Below are 16,227 nucleotides of genomic sequence, written 5' to 3' on the forward strand. Positions count from 1 at the left end.
CTTGTTCGTCTGCGGCGGCTTCGTCCGACCGGGAGGGGGGGGGGTTGCAGATACGGCGGCGCGCACACTGCAGCGTGGTGCCGAGAGCTTCACGAGCCCTTTCAGGCTCGGCCGACCTGTGGGCCTGGCGTGCTCTTCTTGCTGCGTCAGGCCGGTGACTACCAAGGGCGGTGGAGGTTGTCCCCTCCCGCATGGCTGCAGATTCTGTCGCTCCTTGTTCCCGGCTATCCCCTCTCGGTTCCGTCGGTCTTGCTTCTCCTTCCATGGTGAGACGGCGATAGTGGTGGTAGCGCATGTTGGTGGGCGGCTTGATTGGTGGTGTGCGACTGATCGGTCGTGGCTGTGGTTGTTTGGCGGGCGGGAGAAATCTTGTCGGCTTTGCCGGCACCGACGCGGTGACACCCGCGGGCGCCGTCATTCCTTCCTGGAGGGCGTCGGGTATGCGCCATTGGTTTTCAGCCTGAATATCAAGTCCCAACAAACTCCAAACAATGCCTTCAACAAGGTAACGATGCAAAACACCATCATTGTCAGGTAAAACCAACTAGTATTAAACCTAGTGTATTCACCACGGAGCTTGAAATCTGGCACTCATAAAGCATCACTAAATCAAAATCATCATGTCTTGTCGCCCCCACTTTCGGCAGTCCCAGAAGCGTGCACACAAGGTGAGGTCATTCACGCCCTGAGGAAGGACATCGCCACCACCGAAATATATACCATGACCCTCCAGCCGCCCCAGGCGGTCCTCGCAAGTGGATGCCAGTGGCAGGTCTACATAAAAAAGATGCAAGACCACACCACCATCTAAAAATAGTTACCAGTGGCATGCAAGTTCACATCGCGCACCTTCCCACTCGTAATAAGACGCACGCCACTAGTAGCCAGTTACCAATGACTAGTGACCGTGAAAATTGTTTTAGAGTTGAAACAGGGATGTGCGACTAAAGCAACTAGCATGCGACTAAAGCAATTATAGCATCAAATCCCATACTCTAGCGGCACAAATTGCTCTAGTGTATGGATCCGAGTGGTATATATAACAACTCAGAACTAGAGCAATAAATGCATAAACCCTCAATTTTCCAACATACCTGGATATTTTCCATTTGGTGAAGGCTGTCAATCATGTCTCGCGCACTAGCTGGTCTGTCCTTTGGATTGAACTGTATGCAGTTTAAAGCTATCTCGTAGCATACGCGTATTTGTTCGTAGAGTGTGTCTCGTTGTGATCTCTCCAACCTATCACTCCAACTTTCAAGTACCTAAAGAATTGCAGTGGTGAGTTATGGTCTATGAAATGGAGCAGCAACATCTTTGTATACAGGAAACTCAAATATGTATAGTATATACTGACAACATACATTCAGGCAGCAAACTAACAATAAAAAAATGCTAAAAAGTATACAGAGTCCTAATAATTTCAGGTCAGATCTATGACCATGTAAATTGCACTTTAATATTCAACCAAAACAAGTAAAATGAAATGTTAAGTCCTTCCTGCAAACAATAACCTACGAGATTATATTTATTTGTATGACCTTTTTCTTTCCATATTTTCCTGTGCTTTTTTAGTAGTGCCGGGATTCTTCAATATTTCCATTTCTTATCTTCAAAGGCTTGGGGTACTTGTATACCTTTTAAGTTTCTATTTATTCTTCATAAGGACAAAGTTCAAGTTTTCCCTTAGCAAATGGTAATTTTACAAGTGTCTCCCAGGTATGGTACTATGTAACATCTCAAACTGAAATGAAATGAATATATGTGAATTAAAAGCGTGACAAGAATTTTAAAGTGGACCCTTCTTAGCCAAAAAGGAAATTGAGCTTTTATCTCTGTAACAATGGCATTGTTCTTACATCCTCACTAGTTTGATGCCCTTTCTGCCCGGTCAGTATTTCCATGATAATAATACCAAGACTATACAAGTCACCGCTGCGTGTGATTCCACTCCCTTCATAACGTTCTGGTGCCAAATATCCCCTGTATGAAAATATAAAAGGTCTGATTGATTAATCTACAAATATAGTGCAATTATAAATCACATAGCACAAAAGAATGAGCTTTCATGAGGAGTTCGCTAGCTCACGTTGTTCCTGATATATTTTTGGTAAGCACTTGGCTTTGATTTTCATCTAAGCATCTTGACAGGCCAAAATCAGTTATTTTTGGTACCATGTCATTGTCGAGCAGTATATTCGCGGGCTTCAAATCCAAGTGAATAATACGATTGTCATGAAGGTATTGCAGACCATGACATATCCCCTTGATTATTTTGTAGCATGTATCCCACTCGCGATGTGCATCTATCAAGGGGAGAGGAGAAGCCGAGTTTATAATTTGAAATACTTGATGTGTTCACTTTTGAATAATGAATGTTATATTACTTATATGTCACACAACGGAATTAGTATATGTAGAAAATAAAGAGAGAAGTTAGAGACCACATGGTCGTACCGGTAAGATACAAATCAAGACTCCCTTTAGGTATGTACTCAAAGCAAAGCAATCTTTGTTGTACATCTGCCATGATAAGTTTTCCGTCATACGTTTTTGCACTTCTTTGTCTGTCATCACAATATCCCAGAAATCTTACGACATTTCTGTGCTTAGCCCGCATGAGGCATTCAATCTCTCGGTCAAATTCTGTTTCATGCATATAAGCTTTGGACAACTTCTTCACGGCAACCAACCTGTCGCCAAGTATTCCCTATCACTCACAAGTGTTAGCATCGGTTTGAGTTCTGAAAACAAGTGTAATTAAGATTGGAACACTCTGCCATGGATACTACCTTATAAACCACAGCAAATCCACCTCTTCCAATCTCCCGGTCATCCGAGAAATCATCTGTGATGTCCTTCAAGAGTGATAATGGCAGGGCCTTGGGCTCAATTTTTTCATCGACTAACATCTGCTCTAGGTCACTTCGTGCAGTAGAAGCTTTGTGTTCCATTTGCAGTCAATGTGTATTTAACCTGGAAGCAGGACCAAACCCATTATGTATGTATGAGTGATGCAATTAACCAGGAAACAGAATCAAACAGATTATGTATCTATGAGCGTAGCTACTACAACAAAATCTCCAAGTTCTCAGGTAGACAATTAATGAAGTAGTAAACATGGTACTCATCGTCTGATCCAAATACTTGGTCCAAACCAACATGGCCTCACGGACGGATTCAACGGAACAAAACACAAAGGAAGCATCCCGGTGCAAAAGAAATAGTAATTATAGCTAGGCTAGAGGTTGAGGCCGCACTAAGCTTGTCCCTAGATCGACTAGAAAGTAACAAAGCAAACGAGCAGATCAAACTTTTTATTAAAAAAAATCATTTTTTTTACAACCAACGGAGAGACCCACAAGCATAAGTAGCAAACCGCCATAAAGACAAGCATATTCCAACAAAAGCGTGACAGTAAAAAAACAAACACATCAAAAGAGCCACTGCAACAGCCCCTGCGGGTAAAGAATGGGATGAACCGAGCGCCCGCTGGCTTCCACAAAAGAAAAAAAAAATTACAGTCAACCAAACAGCTAGCCAACTCAACAACGGCACCCAAAATAAAGGCAGTAGTTTTTTTTTTTTGAGGGGAAGCAAAGGCAGTAGTTTTTAGCGTTATAGTAAACCGGAAAACCAAAACATTTAACAAAGTACTCCCAGCAGCACCAAGGAACAAGACCCACTCGACTGCTGCTTGACAGCGCAGTCGCTAGATGCAAATTGGTGGTGATTAATTGCGCATAGATCTGCTTTCAATGATGAATTCACCAACGGCGGCAAAGAGTAAGCCCAGACACACAACACGCGCGCGCGCGCACACACACAGACACACACACACACACACTATACAAGATCTACTACTGCTTTACCTAAATCTTTGCTGGAGATTACTAAGCAGCCGAATGAAGGGGTGACTGAGATTCAGATTTACTAGCAGCCTCGCTAGTGAAGGAGGAGGGGATCTGAGTGAAGTGAAGGGATGGATAAAAGTGAAAACAACGCCGAACCACTGACAAGCTATTAGTACTTTGGCAGTACTATTTAGAGAAGGAAGGGTTCCAGACCTGCTTTTCTAAAGCATAAGTTTGAGTGGGAAACAAGCGTTACTTTGAGGTACAGAAAAACAAATGAAAACAGCAGCAACAATACGGGTAAACACCACATAAACCAAATAAAACAACCTCACAGGCAACCTAAGCAGTTAACCAACTCCACAACGGCGACCCAAAATAAAGGCAGTGCTTTTTAGCAGTACAATAAGCCAGAAAAAATGTTATCTAGCAGCAGCAAGGAACAAGCCCCAGTTGACTGCTGCTTCACAGTACAGTCTCTCTAGCTGCAAATTAGTGGTAAATAAATGCGCAGAAGCCCACGACTAATGCTGAATCCGCATACGGAGGATCCCAGACGAGACAAGATCTCGTACTACTTTACCTGGACAGGCCACGCTCCTTGCTGCCGACCGAGTCAAGCAATGCAGATTAAGATTTACTACCAGCCTAGTGAAGGAGGGCGAGGGGATGAGTCTCTCAGGTCAACGCACACTCTGAGTGAAGTGAAGGAGGAGGAGGGGATGAGGGAAGTGAAACGCCGAACCTTTAACAGGCTATTAGTAACGAAATCCCACGTCTTTGCTGCTAACCTAATCTTTGCTGGGTTGGGCTGCGCGTGCGCACAAAGCCACTTTGGTGAGTGAGTGATTATGTGGGCTTTCATGTTCTACTGCACGTACTCCAACAGCAACACAAAGGAGAAAAATCAATCCACGCGTCCGCTGTTAGGATTAACCACGATGTAGTGGTTCCCTTGTCCGGCACGGACTAGATAGTGGTAGCAGTCACCGATTTAACATGGGATTTGTAATAGGACTCGGACTAGTTTAGGACTAGCTTAGCTCCTTTAAATATCCATGTATCCCTACGTTGTAATACCACCGAGAACTCAGATCAATAGAAAGAAAAGCAAAGGCTCAACACGGGCCTTTAGCCGTCAACTCGGCATCTCTGTGTTCTTTCTTGTTCGCGTGTGTGCGTGCTACACAAGCTCGTATCAGGCAAGCCGGCGGCTTGCAGTTCCGTACGTGCGTGTCTTAGTAGCCAAGGGAAAATCGATTCAGCAGCCAGCCTAGTCTGCTTGGTGTGTACGTGCACCCTGTCCGTCTACCTCTACGTGTACGTCTATCTCTCCAACCGGTTACTCGGCAAGCTCGGAAAGTACTCGAGCTAGTCTTGTACGCGTGCATCGTTGGAAAGTACTCGACGATTACGTCGTCAAGGCCGGGCCTGTGCCAACATCCGCCACCTCCTTTAAGCGCCACTTGCCTTCAAGGTCCCACTCAAGAAAACACGATATGTACCTCTGCAAAAAAATCTCGCGAAACAACTTATGTTGCAAAAAAATTCTACAAGCAAATGTTTCGACAACAAGAGCTTTGTTGCAAAGCCAAAGAAAACGCTCAGCCACTAGATCGATCAGATCTGATGGCCCACGAGGCGATGGATCTTTTAAAAAGATCTGACGGCCGATGCGTAGCAGGCCCCTTAGCTCAAGTTCTAGTAAGCATTTTGTCTATACCCCTATATAGTATGCGAATAACTTTGAAAGATGGTCGTTGGACGGAGCCAATCCGACAGTGCAGAGATGGCAAATCCGAGCACTATTGGCCGTTGGATATCATCTACATTCCACCAGATTTTGCCACATGTACAATCTAGAAGACTCCATGGTTGAACTTAAACATAATGTACAAACCTTAAAACATACACTAGTAGAAAACAGGGCTTTCGTTCAGGCCAGATAAGCCCATTAGTCCCGGTTCAGTTACAAACCGGGACCCATGGGGGCATTGGTCCTGATTCGTGAGGCCAGGGGGCCTGCTGGGCCTCGTGGGGGTATTGGTCCCAGTTCGTCTGGCCCCTTTGGTCCCGGTTGGTAGGACGAACCGGGACCAATTGGCCTCGCTCCTGGTCCACCCCATTGGTCCCGGTTGGTGTCTTGAACCGGGGCCAAAGTGTGTCCTTTAGTCCCGGTTCAAGCCACGAACCGGGACCAATGATGTGCCTATATACACCCCCTCGCCGGCGAACAGAGCAGTCCACATTGCTCTGTTTTTTCTGGCTGACGAGGGAAGGGTTTTGTGGTGCTCTAGCTCACCTCCTATGCACATGAGGTGTTTGATGGAATGCCCGAGCCACAATACTTAAGTTTTCTCCTCTCCAAGCTCGACCTCCAAGCTCCATTTTCCTCAATATTTGTCTAGGTTCAGCGGTCCGTCACGTCCCGTCCCCGTCTTCACCGCCGTCGATCGCCCGCGCCGATCTCGTCGCCGGCACCACCGTGGTGAGCCTCTTGTTCTTATCTTCTTTCTGAAAGGAAAAAATTCTTACTTGTATGTTTAGATAGATACTTGTATAATTTTCTTATTTTTATTATTGCTTCTTATTATATAGTGCGATGGTTTTGGTATCCGCCCCCATCGGCCCTTGTCCTGTCTATGATTCGGATGTGGTATATATTATCTTTTATAACTATTTGGTTCATTTATTGTTTATGACAATTATGCCGACCAACGTGACATAGATTTTATTTATCTATGAGGTATGTGGACCGGAAATTCCAACCGACCCTATTGTCGAGAGGTTAAATTTAGTTGAAGAAGAAAACAATTTCTTGACGGAAAATATAAAAAAATTGAGGAGGAGAAGATGATATTGGAGTTGCATGTTGCGGATGTTGTCGATGATCATAAGAACAAGATGGATGCAATGCGCTTGAAGATTAGAAAGATTAGAAAATATGCCATTCATACCGAGGCTTGGTATCATTATGCCGTTGGATCAATTGTTACCTTGGTTGCGATTATGATTGCATTTGTTTTCGCATTGAAATGTTTTACATAGTTTCAATGTATGGTTTAATTAATTAGATGCTCTGGAGAGCTATATGTTGTTCAATGAAAACTATGTATGTACTTTGGTTTTAATGTGATGATGAACTTCTATTAATTTGGTCACTTAACTATCTATTCATGATGTTCCGTAATGGTTTTTGACACACTTAATTATATATAATACACGCAGATGAACCGACAATAGATGTACGGTGACAAACACACCCGCGAGTACATTAAGGGCGTGCATAATTTTCACGAAGTGGCTGAGGCAAACAAGCAGAATGGTTTTATGTGTTGTCCATGCCCTATATGTGGGAATATGAAGTCTTACTCTGACTCGAAAACCATCCACACCCACCTGCTTTATAAGGGTTTCATGCCATACTATAATGTTTGGACCAAGCACGGAGAAATAGGGGTTATGACGGAAGACGGCGAAGAAGAAGAGGACGATGACAACTATGTGCCCCTGAATACGGTGATGCTGCAACGGGGGAAGTTGTTGAAGATAAAGAGGAACCAGGCAATGTGCCTGATGATGATCTCCGCCGGGTCATTGTTGATGCAAGGAGACAGTGCGAAAGTGAAAAGGAGAAGCTGAAGTTCGATCGCACGCTAGAGGATCACATAAAAGGTTTGTACCCCAATGGCGAAGATGGAAACACAAAGCTCGGTACCGTACTTGAATTGCTGCAGTGGAAGGCAGAGAATGGTGTGCCTAACAAAGGATTTGAGAAGCTACTGAAAATATTGAAGAAGAATCTTCCAAAGGATAACGAATTGCCCGACAGTACGCAAGCAACAAAAAAGGTTGTATGCCCTCTAGGATTGGAGGTGCAGAAAATAGATGCATGCCCTAATGACTGCATCCTATACCTTGGTGCGTACGAGGGTTTGAACGCATGCCCACTATGCGGTGCATTGCGATATAAGATCAGACGAGACGACCCTGGTGATGTTGACGGCGAGCGCCCTAGGAAGAGGATTCCTGCCAAGGTGATGTGATATGCTCCTATAATACCACGGTTGAAACGCCTGTTCAGAAACAAAGAGCATGACAAGTTGATGCGATGGCACAGAGAGGACCGTAAGAAAGACGGGAAGTTGAGAGCACCCGCTGACGCAAGGAACGTATGGTTTGTTTTAAGCGCAGATGGCATTAATCCTTTTGGGGAGCAGAGCAGCAATCACAGCACCTAGCACGTGACTCTATGTATCTATAACCTTCCTCCTTGGCTGTGCATGAAGTGGAAGTTCATTATGATGCTAGTTCTCATCCAAGGCCCTAAGCAACACGGCAACGACATGGATGTGTACCTAAGGCCATTAGTTGAAGAATTTTTTCAGTTGTGGATTGGAAATGGTGTACGTGTGTGGGATGAGCACAAACAGGAGGAATTTGACCTGCATCAAGAAGGCTAACAGGGGAGGATTCACTGTTGGCTGGGAGAGATTGTCTCATATTTTCACACCACATCTTCACAAGATTGCAAGTGGCACACCATTTTTGTTGTTTAATCTTGCTACTTCTTGAGCATTCTGCCATGTTTGTTCTTTTAGAGAACTTATGATTATGATGTTACATCTGTGCTCTTGCTGGAACTATATGTGGAGTTTGAATTAGTATACTTGCATAGTTCATTCAGTGTTAAAGTTATATCTACAGTCCCAAGATTCATTAAGGTTAACATTTACAGTGTCTGTCGCAGCACCTTCTGGTAGTTGTTCCTATTTTTGGCATACTCTCAGATATAGAAAGGATTTAAAGCTGTTCTCATCATGCACAAGGTGGCTGACATTTTCAATGTATCCCTCGAGATGTTCCTCAAGGATAGTCTCTCTATGTTCTCACATTCTAATTGAGGCATGCAATTTATTATTTTTTTCCATTTAGGATTTTATGGGTGGTAACTGTTGCACCTTACTTGTTCCGTGTCAAGATGATCTACAGGGGAGGTGGACCTGGAGCAGACGCTGCCAAGGAGCGGCTGATGCAGGCGATCTCGGATCTGCAGGGAGAGGAGGACCTGGAGCGGCCACTGCCAAGGTATGACTTAGTTTTCTCTTACATTTGAGAATTGGCTGGTAGCTTTAAATCATGTGGCATCAACATTTGTTTGTTTATACAATCCATTATAGATTGATAGTTGCTATAATTGCTACCTTTTAGTAAACTATGAAAATTTGGGCAGCTTGAATAGAAGCCACTTTGTTCAATAATGTCATTGTACCACTGTGATATCTCCAAAAAAAATAGTTTCTGTTAGTTCTTCTGATCATTCAGTAAGGAAAGGATAGGTTGAATTGATTTAAGTTAGATGAGATTATGATCCAGGACAAAGGTTTTGTTATTGACTATATATGATACATGTGTTTAGTTGGTCCATTAGTTGTCCTGCTGGTTGCCACTCAATAGATTTTTGTTTTTTGTTTTTCTTTTGCTCAGGCCTTATTGCGGAAGCATGAGTGATATCTTTGTGATTCACTTCAGTTACATTGATTTTAATGCTTGCCTTCCTTTTTATTGTCGGTAATGCAAGCTAGACTTGAATTAAGTGAATAATAATTCTCTTGCACTTTCTTCCATTGTGTATGTGGACTCTTTATTGTCATTGATTAACAAAGGGAAAATTAAATGCAATAGATGTTTAGAAAATAATTTTCAGAGTAGGATTTTTTTAGTACTGTAGGCTTTGCTTATCAAATTGCAATTGCTTATGGTGCTTTTTTATAATATATGTTTCTGAAATCTAATCTCTTTTTGCTGATTAGTTGTTGTGGTCACAAGTTAATCTTTTTGCATGTGTTCATTGAAAGAGGCTTGCGGGTTTATCTTAAGCATCTTATCTTCAACAATCGTCAACATTAACTATTCAGGTAGGCAACCAGTAGAGGTTTTACCTATCATTGTATCAAAGAGCATAATATTTCCATTTGCTCAGCAAAGTTTTGAGATATTCCATAATAATTATCCAATTGTAATGCTTTTATGATGCAGGACTAATATCTTGTGATGTGTGCCATTCTTGTATCCCATTTGCCCTGCTGCTCCTGAAAGAGATACAATTTTGTTGGTGTTTACTGGTTAATCCTTTTGCATATGTTTACGGATGGATACTCAATGTGCTCGGTTCATATCGTTGCTGATACTTGCCTTATCTTGCTGATTTCCTAGATCATGCACATAGCTATTTTAGTATTGGTGAGGCAATATCCCTTTTTAAAAAAGTATATATGTATGTCACCTTTTGTGTGAGTGAAATATTCATCAGCATTGTAGTGGGCCATATGCTCTTTGTACTAAATTTGATGTTTTCTACTGAACCATATTTAGCTTTGTAATGAATTTCGATTCATCATTGCCTTAGACAGTCTTCCTCATGTGTCTTTGAGAAATCCTAATGCTGGATCAGTGGCTTAATAATCCTTTTGTATCTATTTGGTGCCACTCTATCTATATATTTTTTACTATCTTCATTGCAATTACGGATACAACGTTTGGTCGGACATAAGGTTGGACTGCTTTGAGTTGTTTACATGGTTCGCTTTGAGTTGTTTTAATTCTGATGAGAATGCATGTTGGATTATTGCATCCTGATGTTTTTTCTTACACCTTTGATTTGATACCTTTATTACCAGGTTGGATACGACCGCACCCGGCAGGGGTGCGGCAGTGCAGCAAGCCGCAATTTCCATCTAGTTTACATAACTGGAAAGGGAGAGAGAGCCCGGCGACGAGTCGCGCGCTGACATTGAGGGCTTGAAGAATTTGTGCGTGTAGAGTACTGAAACAGCGAGTATCAAGCAGAAGGCATGCATCCCCTCGATCGATGAGTATCTCCCCTTTGCAATTCTCCTTGGTACAAGTGTCCAGCTCACTGCTGATCGGCCCCCAACCCTAGCCCCCGCGTCGCTCCTCGCGCGGGCAACACGGGCGGCGCCGCCACCTCTTGCCGCTAGCCCTCCCCCTCCTCCCCTTCCCTGCCGCCGCCGGCCAAAGCTGTCGGGGCAAAGCCCCCCGTGGTGGCTGGCACTACAAAAAAAATACACTTCTGTGACGATACGTATTTGTCACAATAGGCCGCGTTTTCTGTCATGCATGTACATCCATGACGATTTTATGACAGAATCAAGATAGTCATACCTGTGCTGTCGTAGAAGTGTTCCATGACATTACCAAAATTATCATCACGGAAGTGTCCACTTCCATGATGATGTCGTAGAAGTGTTCCATGACATTACCAAAATTATCATCACGGAAGTGTCCACTTCCATGATGATAAATCGCGCGTCACAGAAGTGCTTTCGTCAAGGGTGATCGACACGTGGCATCCACCGTAACGGAACGCCGTTAAGCTATCGGGTCGGGTTTTGGATCCGATAACCCGTTAACAACCCGAACCAATGGGGATTTTCCACGTGTAAAATGATCATTGGATGGAGGAAACACGTGTCGGCTCATCGTTGGGACAGATGTCATCCACTCATTGGATAGAAGGCGCCTATGATACGTCGACACGTGGCACGGCCCAATAGAGGCCCATTCCTGTGAAAAGGCTGGCCCATTTCACTTGGTCAAAAGGTGGCGGGCCGGCCCATGAAAAGTCTGTTAACGGCATGTTCGCATATGGCCCATTTACAGCCTGCTAACCCAACGCCCATTACGCCCTACCCGAATTAGGCCCAGTAGCGTCATCTGGGCCATCCAATATGATTCCAGCCTATTTTCACTTCTAGCCCATGTATGGCCCATGACGTCTTTCGGCCCATATGAGGCCCTTTGTAACTCTTGGCCCATTAACGGCCCATGGTGAAACTGGCCCGCAATGAACAGCGTATCACTTTATACCCATTAACGGCCCATGGTGAAACTGGCCTGTAATGAATAGTGTATCACTTTATACCCATTAATGGCATGTTATTCCGTTGGTCCGTTTCCAGCCCATGTTATCTTTCGGCCTTCTCAGAGCCAATTTATTCTTAGGCTCATTTCCAGCACTTGTTTACTTACGACCCGTTACTGTCATTTTCTGCTTGTGGGCTAAATTCAGCCCGAGGTTACTGTCGGCCCGGTTGTGGCCCGTTAATACGTTGGGCCGTTTTCATAGTGTCATCAAATACGGTCGATTAACGACGGCCCGTTATGGTCGGCCCATGAACAGATGATTCCAACTCTAGCCCGTTTACGACCATAATGTGGTCTGTTATTGTCCCATGTTTGGCCAACCGATCATACGGCCCGTATAAGGCCCATTGATGATACGGCCCGTAGAAGGCCCATTGTGTCTATGACCCGTATAAGGCCCATTGTTTCTACGACACGTAGAAGGCCCATTGTTTCTACGGCCCATAGGAGGGAAATGGTAACTACAGTAAATATGTAGCCCATGGTTATTGTGGCCTAGTTTTAAAAAATAGGTTATTGCGGCCACTAGCAAACCACGAAAAAAGAACTACACTGACTACAAGCAAACAAATAAATAAGACAATAAGGAAATAAATAAGCAAACAACTTACGCTAGGCTATCACGGCTATTACACATATTACATCCACTTGGCATCAAAGTTCGCCACCAGTGCAAATATAGGGAACACAACAGCATATAAACGCCGTAGCAAAACAAGTCCAGAACTGAAACCACTTCAGAAGAGCTCAAGAAACAATATCCTGGATACCCATAATGCTGGCAAGATGCTTAGCAAGCTTATTAACTTTCTCTTGTTTGGCGCTTAAGTCCTCCAGCACTTGCTGTTGCACCAGAAAGTATGCATCTGAATTCTGCAGGGACTTCCTCAGTCCTTCAGCTTCCTGTCGCATAACATCTGATCGATGTCTTTCAACTTGAAGTTGAGACTAAGAAGCCGAACTGATTCAGGCAACGAGTTCGAAGAGCTGGTGCCAGCAGTAGTAGCTAGTAACTTGAACACTACATCAAGACAGGACTTTGGGGTTGTCTCAGTGTCTTCAATATAGTTTTTATCAGCTGTCTTGGAGACCAACGGGATGTCTCACTATCTTGAACCTTATCTGCATTACTTCCTTTACCATTGCATAACGGGGTACTCTTCTCCAATATTTTATCCGCGTTCTAAAAGAGAAACAAACAAACACATCACATGTTTACAATGTAGTATATGAAACCTATTTTGGTAAACCAGTTCAGTAGTAAGGTGGACAGGATAACATCATGAAACAAACATATATCTCTACTCCTAATGGACGAATTGGTTGAATAGTACCCCCCACTTTCAACCGGTTTAATTTCAACCGGTTTATTTTCAACCGGTTTTTTTCATCTGGTTTATTTTTGTCTCACATCCCACCAGCTTTCGCATTAAAAACCAAATCAATTTCCATAACCCTTCCTTTCATTTTTCCATCTTGGCAATTATATTTCCTCATTACGAATGATTCTTTCCTTCTTGGAATGAAGATCTCCGTCTTACAGATTTTCTAACAATCAAGCATGGTTGTGGGCCACGCTTCCCAAAATCACAAAAAAATTATGGCAAAAATCTTAACTTTCCTTATCCCACCATCTCTACTCCTAATGGACGAATTGGTTGAATAGTCCCCCCCCCCACTTTCAACCGGTTTAATTTCAACCGGTTTATTTTCAACCGGTTTTTTTCATCTGGTTTATTTTCGTCTCGCATCCCACCAGCTTTCGCATTAAAAACCAAATCAATTTCCATAACCCTTCCTTTCGTTTTTCCATCTTGGCAATTATATTTCCTCATTACGAATGATTCTTTCCTTCTTGGAATGAAGATCTCCGTCTTACAGATTTTCTAACAATCAAGCATGGTTGTGGGCCACGCTTCCCAAAATCACAAAAAAATTATGGAAAAAATCTTAACTTTCCTTATCCCACCATAGTAATTGCATGCAGATATTAGGTATGCTATTATTTGTGTGTTAATCCTGTGATTGGTCACGTACGAGCGACCTCTCCTCTCGATCCACCCCCTCCTGTGCGATCGCTCTCTTTCCCTCTCCTCGCGATGCGGCGCCGCCCCCATCTCTCGCTCCGCCGCCACCGCCCCCCGCCTTCCCCTACCTCCCGCTCAGCCACGTCCACCACCCCCACCCTTCTCCCCATTGCCGGATCCGCTTGCAGATCGTCAAGGTTAGGCAGCAGAGCTCCACATCCGTGACCCGTGTGTGCTTGTCAAGGAAGCTGCTCCTGGATCTGCGCTTGCGCGACTGTGGCGGAAGGGACACGAGGTGGCCGCCGTCGCCGCGGAAGACCAATCCCCCACCTTGTCCAGAATCTCTTCCTCCGCCATGTTCTACCGAGGAAGGAGGGGGCGGCTCAAAGTCTCCCTCGTTGCCGCCTGAAGCTGCAGCCGCCGCCATGGGTGAGCTCCTCCTACACGACCAGTTTTGATGGATTCGTGGGCACATGCATGTATAGCGGCCGGTGCGGCCGGCGGTCGTTCGCCGTCTCGGCCCCAATGTCAAGTATGTTTCGTTTCCCTCTCCACCCTCTCATCTCTCTTAGGTTTGATGCCCCGACGTCTCTTTGTTGTGCGTCTCTTTGCTGATCTGGATTTGGATCGACTGAATCAACCAATTGCTAGAGATCTGAAATAGAATAGGTTCATTTTTTTAATAAGGTCTTTAAATCATAGTTCAGTAGAGGGAAATACCATGTCACCTGTAATGGAATTTCATTTGTTTCACTTGCATGAACCAAACATATATGTGTGCTGACTACATGCCCCTCCAAGTGTGTTGATTCCCATGTCAATTTAGTAGTTGTAGCTATATTCCTGCTGGAGCAAGGAATAAATATCAGGTTCATTTACATCTGCAGACTCCAGTTGCTTGTTCATAACTATGTTTTCCTCCTGCTGCGTCATTCAGGTCTATGTTTGTTTTCCTCCCGCTGTGCACTAACCTAGAAGCTTGTAACCATGTCCATAGACTAAATTAATACTATCCCTGAGTGAAGGTAATGTTTCCAGGAAGAGAATTGACAGTGTTGATAGTGCCGTGATATTTCGTAGTATTGTCAATGTCAGGCATGTCGAATATTTGCTCTCTTTTTTACTTAGCCAACTTATTTTACTACATGGGGTGTTTTGGAGTTTTGTTTCTAAAAGAGATTGTGTGGAGTTTTGTTCTTGAGTGTTTGTACTGATGCATAAAACTATCTGCATCTAAAATGGCATGGTATTAGTATTTTTATTTTTAAAGGTGTGCCACTTTCCTTGAGCTTTCAGTAAATCATAGTTATGTCCTGATGTTATCGTCACTTGAATATACATTATGATTTAATGCATGTTCAGGAAATAGTCAATGCATCACTATTTTTTGGAAACTGTTTGTTTTGTGTGAAGTTTTGATTTCAGCTTGATATATTAATAATAATATTACCATGTTTGTTGTAAATGTCTATTTACAAACTTTGCAGATAAATTGGTGCCTGTATATTATAGAAGTAAGACACTAGCTTGAAAATAGATTCATCATGGTTCCTGCACTCCCAACTGTTCATGGTTGACCTCACATCAGAAAACAATTATTCATCATGGGCAGTCATGGTTGTTCGCGATTCTGCAAGAAGATGATCGACGGTCGGCATCTTGGCTGCTTCATTGCCATCTTCAACGAGCACCATCCGACACGATTTTTCGCTGGCATGTACCATCGAATGTCACTGCTTTTATCATGGCATCCAACACTTGCAGTTGTGACTCAAATGGGAGTTCTGAAGCTGATAAACTTGGATGGCCTGACAGTCTACCATACCAAAAACCATCTCCAAGGACACGAACTTGATAAGTTTCTAAGATTCATACACACCTTCAGGTACAGATACCTACTTTGTTCTCTAGATTTCCTATGCATTTTAAGAGGATGAGCCGCCCATATATTCATGAGGAAATGATGGAGGTGACCTTATTTCTATATGAAGCATACACGGGCACGTAGATCGAGAATTTAAGTCTGGTAAATTGTATATGGGCTTCATCAGGTCCAGTGTTGCTCGTTCCCTACATCGACGGCGGGATCCGCAGCGCCCTCCTTCTGTTGGGCGATACAAGGATATGATGTTGTGTGCTGCTCCATCTACACGCCTTCTTTCTTATAGGAATTGGCTCCGCAGGTTAGTCCTCGATCTTCCATGTGGCTTACTGAATTTGAAGTAGTGACATTACTATGATCTGAGGCAAATGTGTGCAGATATTCAGTAGCTGAAGCCTCCCGATTGATAACATACACGTTAGTACTCTGAACCTCCAAATTCCCTGCTCTGTTCTTCCAGAAGATACATTAATAGATCCTTTTTTTTTCTAGAGATGAGCCTACATTTTTATATGCT

At 43.6% G+C, this 16,227-nt stretch overlaps 1 pseudogene; it reads right to left on the bottom strand.

Moving 5' to 3' along the window:
• LOC119361592 overlaps positions 1-4,567 on the bottom strand; it is a 71,934-nt pseudogene extending 67,367 nt beyond the window's left edge.
• Between the last annotated feature and the right edge of the window lie 11,660 nt (positions 4,568-16,227).

The sequence above is a fragment of the Triticum dicoccoides genome, chromosome 2B, assembly GCF_002162155.2.
Source record: "Triticum dicoccoides isolate Atlit2015 ecotype Zavitan chromosome 2B, WEW_v2.0, whole genome shotgun sequence".
Classification (NCBI taxonomy): domain Eukaryota; kingdom Viridiplantae; phylum Streptophyta; class Magnoliopsida; order Poales; family Poaceae; genus Triticum; species Triticum dicoccoides.